This window comes from Jaculus jaculus, chromosome 8, assembly GCF_020740685.1.
Source record: "Jaculus jaculus isolate mJacJac1 chromosome 8, mJacJac1.mat.Y.cur, whole genome shotgun sequence".
Taxonomy (NCBI): domain Eukaryota; kingdom Metazoa; phylum Chordata; class Mammalia; order Rodentia; family Dipodidae; genus Jaculus; species Jaculus jaculus.
The window spans coordinates 59,572,054-59,581,294 of record NC_059109.1 but is presented as its reverse complement, the minus strand read 5'-3'; the positions used below and the strand labels follow the sequence as shown (position 1 = coordinate 59,581,294).

The following is a 9,241-nucleotide window of genomic DNA, read 5'->3' as shown; positions in this document are numbered from 1 at the left end:
CTTTCATTGTCCTTACTTTTAATATGACCATTTAAGTTTTTATTTTATTTTATTTTATTTTATTTTATTTTTTGTTTTGTTTACCACCACGACCAGCTCAAAAGGCTTTTTAACTAGCTCTTTATAGAACAGCAGACTAGGCTTGACTTATACTATTTCCCAGAATATCCTGAAACATATTTTTTTAAATATGAAAGCAGATTCAAACCATCCATCCATCCATCCATTCATTTGCTCAGAAGTTATGCATTTCCATTTTAAATTCCTATTCTATTTATAACTCTGGAGATGAAAACCAAATCCCAAAATTACTTTGGGTATAATTTCAGATTTCATATTTAGGATTTTCCAAATAAGTAGGTTCAGGAGTGACCAAGACCACGGAGACCACTCTGAGGCAAAGATGGAAGCTTTTATTCAGGAAAAACACGAGCTGCCAGGACTGACTCTCAAGAGTGGAGTACAGTTTTCATATAGACTACAGATATATCTTCCCCTCATACATCTATCCATCCATCCACACATCCATTCATTTGTTCAGAAGCTATGCATTCCCATTTAAAATTCCTATTCTATTTATAATTCTGGACATGAAAACCAAACCTCAAAATTACTTTGTATATAATTTCAGATTTCATATTTAGGATTTTCCAAACAAAAATGACTTCTCTCAATTCCAATTTTTATCTTCTAATTTCCAATTTAACCGGGGGTGGTCAGGGTGTCCAGGTCACCCAAGGACAAGCCCTGACTTGACTTGAAGTTGAGAGGTTGAAGGTTCCCTCTGGCGGCATCTAACAACAAAGGACAATCAATCTAACTCACAGAACTTCCTCACGGAGAAGGCCTCACATGTGGTGCCTAAGTCAGACACCCACTGTTGAAAGAATGAGAAGTTAGTAAGGACACATTACAAATGGACTAGGTGTGCTCTGTCCCATGGTGGAGTTTTCAGATTCTGCAGCTGGTTTCCTAGGAAGATCCAAAATGTTAAGCACAAAAGGACAAAATAAACACTAAACAGAAAGACAGACATACGGCTACATGAACTGCAACAGACCAGAGGTAGGGGGGCATCTCAGCCTCCCCCCCCCCCCCCCGGGATTAGGGAAGCAGTGCTACATCCAGCCTTCCACTGAGTCCCCCTTACTTCTGGGGGCTTTCCAGACTAGATGACTCTGTAGCAGTATTGATATTTCCCTACTACCACTTTCCTAGCAGGGCCTGGAGAATGTCCTTGGGGCTAAGGGATGTCTCTCAGCAGCTGCCCCTAGGGTCCCCAACCTGCAGTCAGAGTAGAGTTCCAAAAAATCAAGGCTCTGTGAGACAAGATTTGGTGAGTATCAAAAATTCAAGCAAATAGAAACAAAACTTCAGAGTTCTGAAGCCTCTTTGTCTTCTTTAGTCACATAAGACATGTAGGTTGTCTTAACCTAGTATCAAAATTCTAGAGCTCCAAATACTGCATCCAGAAAGTGGTCGGAGAAAGCTGTATATATAAAGACATATTTTCTTATGTCTGAATCATTGGAGTTATTATGATATTATTTACATGTATAAGAAATTTGTGAGCCGGGCGTGGTGGTGCATGCCTTTAATCCCAGCACTTGGAAGGCAGAGGTAGGAGGATCGCTGTGAGTTTGAGGCCACCCTGAGACTACATAGTGAATTCCAGGTCAGCCTGGGCTAGAGTGAGACCCTACCTCAAAAAAAAAAAAAAAGAAATTTATTTTAGGGGCTGGAGAGATGGCTTAGTGGTTAAGCACTTGTCTGTGAAGCCTAAGGACACTGGTTCAAGGCTCAATTCCCCAGGACCCATGTTAGCCAGGCGCACAAGGGGGTGCATACATCTGGAGTTCATTTGCAGTGACTAGAAGCCCTGGCACGCCCACTCTTCTCTCTCTGCCTCTTTCTCTCTCTGCCTGTCGCTCTCAAATATATAAATAAAAATAAAAAAATTAAAAACAGAAATTTGTTTTAATCTAAAAAATTAGAGAATACATTAGCTGTATTCCAAGTATTTTTGTTTAAATATATGACTTTTTCCAGGGGAAAGTTTACATATTTTTTTTCACTCAAAAATTTATTATAGATGTTTTCAAAACTTTGTTATCAGTTATGTCTCATGTTAGCATTACATTCAGATATTAACAGGGCAGTTGACTAAAATTTAAAATACACCCCTAAGAATAAAATTTTTCTTTTCTCAAGATATCATTGTAGCCCAAACTGGCTTAAAACTTCTGTGTCTATTTCCAAAGTGCTGGGATTACAGGTGTGTACCATCACCACTGGTTTCAAAAAATTAACACTACAATTCTTCAAGGAACAGGTAAGAAACAAGGTAGATATAATACCAATCTAACATGTACTTTTGTCATCATTGCAGCTACAACAAAACTTTTCACTGGGTAAAAAGGACTTTGTGTGTACACTCAGTGCAATAAAAAAATACCATAGTTATGATTTTACAGTATAATTTAAACAGATTCCAAGTATTCTTTTTTTTTTTTCATAAGGGAAGAAAATTCCTTTGAAAGTCACTTGAAGCTTGCACAAAAATGACCATTTCTACAATACAAGATTCCAATTCAGCCTTTCAGAGATGACATTCCAGCTCGCATGATCTCATCAACCAGGGGAATGTTGGTAGCAATCACAGCGCAGGAATGAAGCAGCTGTTTCTTCACACAATAGTTATCCCACTCACCTACGTCTGCTGCCACCATCGGTTCACCTGTGTTTAAGTCCACGCCTACAAGCTCACCAGTTTCTGTATGCTCAGCTTTCATTTTAACTAATGTTTCCTGAAGGTCAAAACCAGAGTTCTGTGCAAGAACCTTGGGAATAATGAGTAGTGCATCCGCAAATGCCTGGACTCCAAGCTGGGCCCTGCCCTTCACACTGGGCTTATATTTAATCAGGGCTTCTGCTATCACCACTTCTACAGCACCAGCACCTGGAACCACACAGCCATCATCAATGGCAATTTTGACAGCCCTCAAACCATCTCTTATTACATCCTTGATCTGATTGAGTGTGTGCATATTTGGTCCTTTGATCAATAATGTGACAGAACGGGGATTGTTACATTTCTCAATAAAGGTGAATTTCTCTTCTCCCTATGTGTACTCATACACATGTCCTGCATATCCCAAACAGTCAGGATTTAGGTCATCCAATGAATTTAGAGCTACCCCACCACATGCAAGAGTCAGTCTCTCCATATTCCTCCTTTTCGCTCTGTGCAAAGCAAATATGCCTTCTTTTGCAAGAGCATCTAAGGAAAGTGGGTCAATTCCCTTTTGATTAATAACAACAAGTCCTTTATCTGAATCACCACAGACTTTCTTTTTCATTTCTATTTTTTTTTTAACCTGGAGACTTGGTACTCATTTACTTATGTTCAGATACATTTGAAAAGTTTATAGTCTACATTTTCCCTTATGAATTTTTTATTATATCTTATCACTTTTGGAGATCACATAGGATGTAATGACAAAGAATAAATTGAACAGATTATGTTAAAATATAAATCATGGAAGTAGACATACTCAGTTCAGGTATTGTAAACATTATAGCATTCCCACAGACTGAGAACACACCTTCCCTGGCTATTCATCCAACTAAAGATTAATATCTGAAATGCATGTAAAGAACTGAAAAGTTAAGTAATGGTTTATTTAACAAATAATTTGACCAGAGATACATATATGAGGTATAAATGCCTAATCAACACATGATCATGGATAGTACTGGAAATCATCGTGTTATCTAAAAGTAAGACAGACTTAGAAAAGCAAGTATCACATATTTCCTCCCATATATGAAATCTATTATTTTTTTAACTCTATCTTCAATGAATTTTCTTTCAGCTCTTACTAGCTTTTCTCTGTCCTCTGCACTGTTGTAAAAAAAAGCCTGAATTCACTTCTGTTTTCTCATACTCTAATGACACATTGCATGTGAGGATGTATGCGTTCTCTACTCTTTTCTTCATATCAGGATGCTGTGCTCCATGATCCAATACGAGTCCTATAATTAAGCTTGTATCAGTTTCAGATTTATGTTTCATCTCCATGATTTCAACTGTGAAGAAGTCAATATGTTCATCTTTTTTTTTAATGGCTGTGATAGTTAAGGTGTTGTCAACTTGATCTGTTTAGTAATCCACAGGCTGCTTCTAGGAAGGATCAACTAAAGGAGGAGGTCTTTCTCCCAGGGTGAGCCCTTCCCCCAGAGTGGGTGGCCCCGCTCACAGAGGGACTTGATATAAGGAAGCTCTGGGTAGAAGAGTTCCCTTTTCCTTCCTTCCTTCCACTTGGCTGCCGGAGCTGCTCCCTACCTTCTAGCGTGGATTGAAGACCAGTGCGGACTAAAGACCAACATCAACTGAAGACCCACGTGGATCGAAACCCAGCAGCTCCTCAGGAAGCCTCCAGGCTTTCTGGCACCATCTGCAGTGCCGGGTCGGGACTGCTGAGGCATCCGGCCACGTGGACTGAGCAGCTACCAGGTTCGGTGATTCTCAGGCCTGCAACTGCTATTGGACTACTGTAAGCTAATCCAATAAATTCCCTTTATAAAATAATTCATTCTAGTAATTCTGTTCTTCTAGAGAACCCTGACTAATACAATGGCCAAAATGGAGTCCAGGACAGCCTCTGTTAATACATCTGCAAGTTCAGCATGAACTTTAGTTTGTAGAGATGTTCTGGCCACATTTACAAGTGTTTCCCTATCCATCTCTTTGCTCACTTTAATTTGTTCCAAAATTTGAAGGGCCTTTTCCTTTGCAGCTTCAAAACCGTCAGTGATTATTCTGGGATGAAGACCCTCAGAAATGTAGAGATCTGTCTGCTTCAGTAGCTCTCCAATGATGAGAACATTGGAAGTAGTACCATCACTATTTATGTCATCCTGAGCTGTGGCTACTTTTGCTATTAAGGAGGCAGTTGGGTGTTGAATTTGCATTTCATGAAGCAGCACATTGCCATCTTTAGTAAGCTTGATATCTCCACCAGAAACAAGCATCTTCATGGTGCCCTTAGGCCCTAAGTTGGTCCTCAGCACGTCCTGTGGCCCCGAGCTGCGCTGATGTTCACTGCCAGTGCCGCGTGCGCTGGGGCCACCTTGGCCTTAGGATTTAGGGTCTTCACCGCCGACATAGCTGCCCAGCAGACTTAAAGGCAGAAAACAACACGCCAACTTAAGCACAAGACTCGCTCAACGAGGTCCAAGTTACATATTTTAAAAAAGATTTTATTTTCATGTATTTATGAGAGAGAGATGGAGAAGGAGAATGGGCACACCAGGGCTTTCAGCCACTGCAAACGAACTCCAGACGCATGCACCACCATGTGCATCTGGCTTATGTGGGACCTGGAGAATCGAACCTGGGTCCTTGGGCTTCACAGGCATGCACCTTCACAGTTAAGCCATCTCTCCAGCCCAAAACTTTCCATTTTTGTGACATGTGGTCATTATAGGCCCCCTGTCTTCCTAATAATAACTAGTTAATGATTATTTTGAGGCCTCTTTTATGATGAGTTGCATTTTGGCTTCCCTTCCATTTGTTCATGTATCTGTCCATTCATTATCCCCCTTACCTGCCCATCCACTAATTCATTCACTGCTCCAGCTAACACTGAAAGACTGTTGTGATTTGAATGGGCTATTTCCCTCATAGGCGCATGTATTTCAACACTTTTTGCCTAGCTGATGGAAGACAAGATGATCTTAGGGAAATTGTGGTATAAAACAACAACAACAACAAACAACAACAACAACAACAAAAATCCCCTCCTTACAAGACCTGCATAACATTGGACTCATTAACATTCCACCACAGATGATGAGGGAGGGGAAAAAGACAACAAGATAGGAGAGGGACTAATTGGAAAGAAGAAGGGTTTCAGCGGAAGGGGGCAGGAGAGGGTAGGCAAAAGAAGGTGATGGGAGAGGATTTTGACAAAAATACATCATATGCATGTAGGGAAATTTTGGATAAAACGTTTTAAAAGCCTCCTGACCAACTACACTGGCAGGCATATTAGCAGTTGTGTTTCATAACTACGCCCTCACCCTTTATCTTTCCCCTAGATTACTTGAATAAAAGAAAATAGTGCAGGAAGAGAGTACACGGATAATTTTTTTTTGTCTGTCCAATTTCACTCAAATGCTTCTCAACTCCTCTTTGTGCCTTTATTATAATCTCTGATTTCTTAATTAGGGTGAACCATTTTTGTGCCTGCAGAGTCTTGGCTACATTAATGTACAAAATGAAAAGTCGGTATGATTCTGTTTTTCCTAAAATTTTATTGTGCTAACTTCTCATTGATGACACGTATGTATGTCCAGGCCATTTGCATTTACATGTGTAACAACATTCTATCTGCTACTTTCTATCATTTTTATATGAGTGTTATGGTTGGTTTTATTCAGCATCTGAACTTTCTTTTCAATGTCTCTAAGGGTTTTGACATTATGGTTTTTTTTTTTAAATTTTATTTATTTATTTATTTATTTGAGAGTGACAGACACAGAGAGAAAGACAGATAGAGGGAGAGAGAGAATGGGCGCGCCAGGGCTTCCAGCCTCTGCAAACAAACTCCAGACGTGTGCGCCCCCTTGTGCATCTGGCTAACGTGGGACCTGGGGAACCAAGCCTCGAACCGGGGTCCTTAGGTTTCACAGGCAAGCGCTTAACCGCTAAGCCATCTCTCCAGCCCGGTTTTGACATTATGAATAGAGCACAATTTCTATAACTTCCTATCAAGTGATTCATGTTTTAGTTCATTTGTTTACTTCTAAGCCTTAATTACCAGCGTGAACTGCACAACTAAATATATGTACACATCCATAATTGTATAGTATTTCTTATAAAATGAATACTTGATATTCTTTTTTTAAAATTTATTTATTTGATATGGAGAAAGAAGCAGAGGGAGAGAGAGAAAGACAGATAGAGGGAGAGAGAGAGAATGGGTGCACCAGGGCTTCCAGCCTCTGCAAACGAACTCCAGACTCGTGTGCCCCCGTGTACATCTGGCTAACGTAGGACCTGGGGAACCGAGCCTCGAACCAGGGTCCTTAGGCTTCACAGGCAAGCGCTTAACCACTAAGCCATCTCTCCAGCCCTTGATAAATATTCTTTTACTTCTTAAAATATACTAAAGATTTAGGACACTGTTTTTTTTTGTGTGTGTGTCTGTGTGTGTGTGTGTGTGTGTGTGTGTGTGTGTGTGAGGTAGGGTCTCACTGTATCCCAGGCTGATCTAGTAATCATTCTGTAGTCCTGGGCTGGCCTAGAACTCACATTGATCCTCCTACCTCTGCCTCCAGAGTGCTAGGATTAAATAGGGTATTGTTTTTTTTGGGTGGGGAGGCAGTTAAGTCATTTTTTACACTTAATTTTGAATTGCTATTTATGTAGTTTAGGGATTAATTGCAATCAATTATCAATATTTAAAACAAAATGGTAAAACAATAGAAAAATTTACTACTTTTGTTTCCCTCTTTTTCTCTTTTATAATGAGATAAAACATCCTTTAGTTGCACTGGACAGATCAAATGGTCCTCTAGGGAAAAAGTCCCTGAACCATAAACACTTCCAACTATCATGTGTTTTCAGCATCTCTTACTCACTGGTCTCTTGAGGTATGTAAAATTAGATTCATATCTTCTTATGATAGGTTATTATTGGCACTTCATGTTAGAGAAAACAGGGATCTCAGTCTGCAAAGGTACAATTCTTTTTACATAGGTAAAATGGGTGGATGGATTTAAATTGAATAATGAGAAGAGTGGCTTTATTTTTTACATATGATTCTATTGTTGAGATTGATATAAACATGTGTTATACTCTAAACTGCTTGAGCAAGCTTAAAGCAAAATAGATAAGTATCAAGGAATGGGAACTGAACAACATAAAAGAATAATTATAGAAATGTTCATTGACATATTTAAAAAGGTTAACTGAATTTGACCAGAACCACATTATACCTAGCGGAATGTACAAGACACCAGAAAACATCAAAAATTTTGTAATACTTGGAATTTAGGATAGGTTGCTGTTTTTATTTTTTTCAGTGATGATTGACTATCTGAATGATTTCATCATCTAACCACTTGATAGATAAGGAAAATTTGATGACAGTTAAAATAAATGACAGCTGAACATGGTGCAGCAAACCTTTAATCCCAAGGCTCTGGAGGCTTAGATAGGAGGGTCCCAGTGAATTCAAAGCCGGTCTGAGGCTACAGTCTGAGTTCTGGTTCTTATCCAGATTTTGGGGTTTTATTAGTGATCCAAAAGATAAGTAAATTCATAGTAGACACAGGCTAATTGGGAATGTTTTCACCAGCAGTATTAGAACTTAAAAACATACCTATAAGTATAGTTCTATAATTTGTTATAATTTTGTAGTTTCTAAGAATTTAAGTAAACTTTTGCTCATAATCATGCAAATACTTTTTCAATTTCATAGTCATTTTTAGGTGTTAGCTTTAACCTCATTTCTTTATTTTTCTCCAATTTTGCTTCACTTTTGTTTTCTTTTATTGTCTAATTTCTCTGTCAGTTTAGAACTTCGCAAGTCTATTTTCTTCTTTGTTTTATAATTGTATATATTTTATGTGGGCTTGAAATCACCTTTTATTCCCGTGTTTTAGCAAGTATTTGTCTGTTTGACATAGTTATGATTCTGAGTTTGGGGGTACATTATGTAGAAAACAGATAGCCTTAACTTTATGGGCATTGTAGTCTAGTTGAGAAGAAAAACAATTAGTTACATTCATTATAAATACTGAGGAGACAGGCAGTGTTCTTTGAGAGCAAATACATTTAAATTATATTTGAAAGTTATATTTTGATCACTAACCTGAGTATTTTACTCTATTATTGGATAAGTGATAATATATTTTGTAGTATCTTTTATTAAGAAGTAGTTGACATATTTAAAAATATCTTTTAGGTACTGAGTTTTTGTGTTCTCTGCTTGAGGATACCATCTTTTATTTATTCATTCAACTAATATTTTCATCAGTATCATGGGCAATTGAGAGAAAATAAATTTAATATTTATTGATTACATATATGGAATATCTACATACTGATACATAATTATTTTCTTTAATTATCCCTAAAGTGTAACACAAAAAGCCAATATTTTTTAGTCGTTATATTCATGAACTCACAGTGGCTGTGTTATGTGCACAATATTGGTCCCATCAACATTTT

General features: G+C 38.3%; 1 pseudogene; it reads right to left on the bottom strand.

The window, feature by feature from the left end:
- Window positions 1-2,591: 2,591 nt before the first annotated feature.
- Window positions 2,592-5,168, bottom strand: LOC101612449 (annotated as a pseudogene).
- Window positions 5,169-9,241: the final 4,073 nt, after the last annotated feature.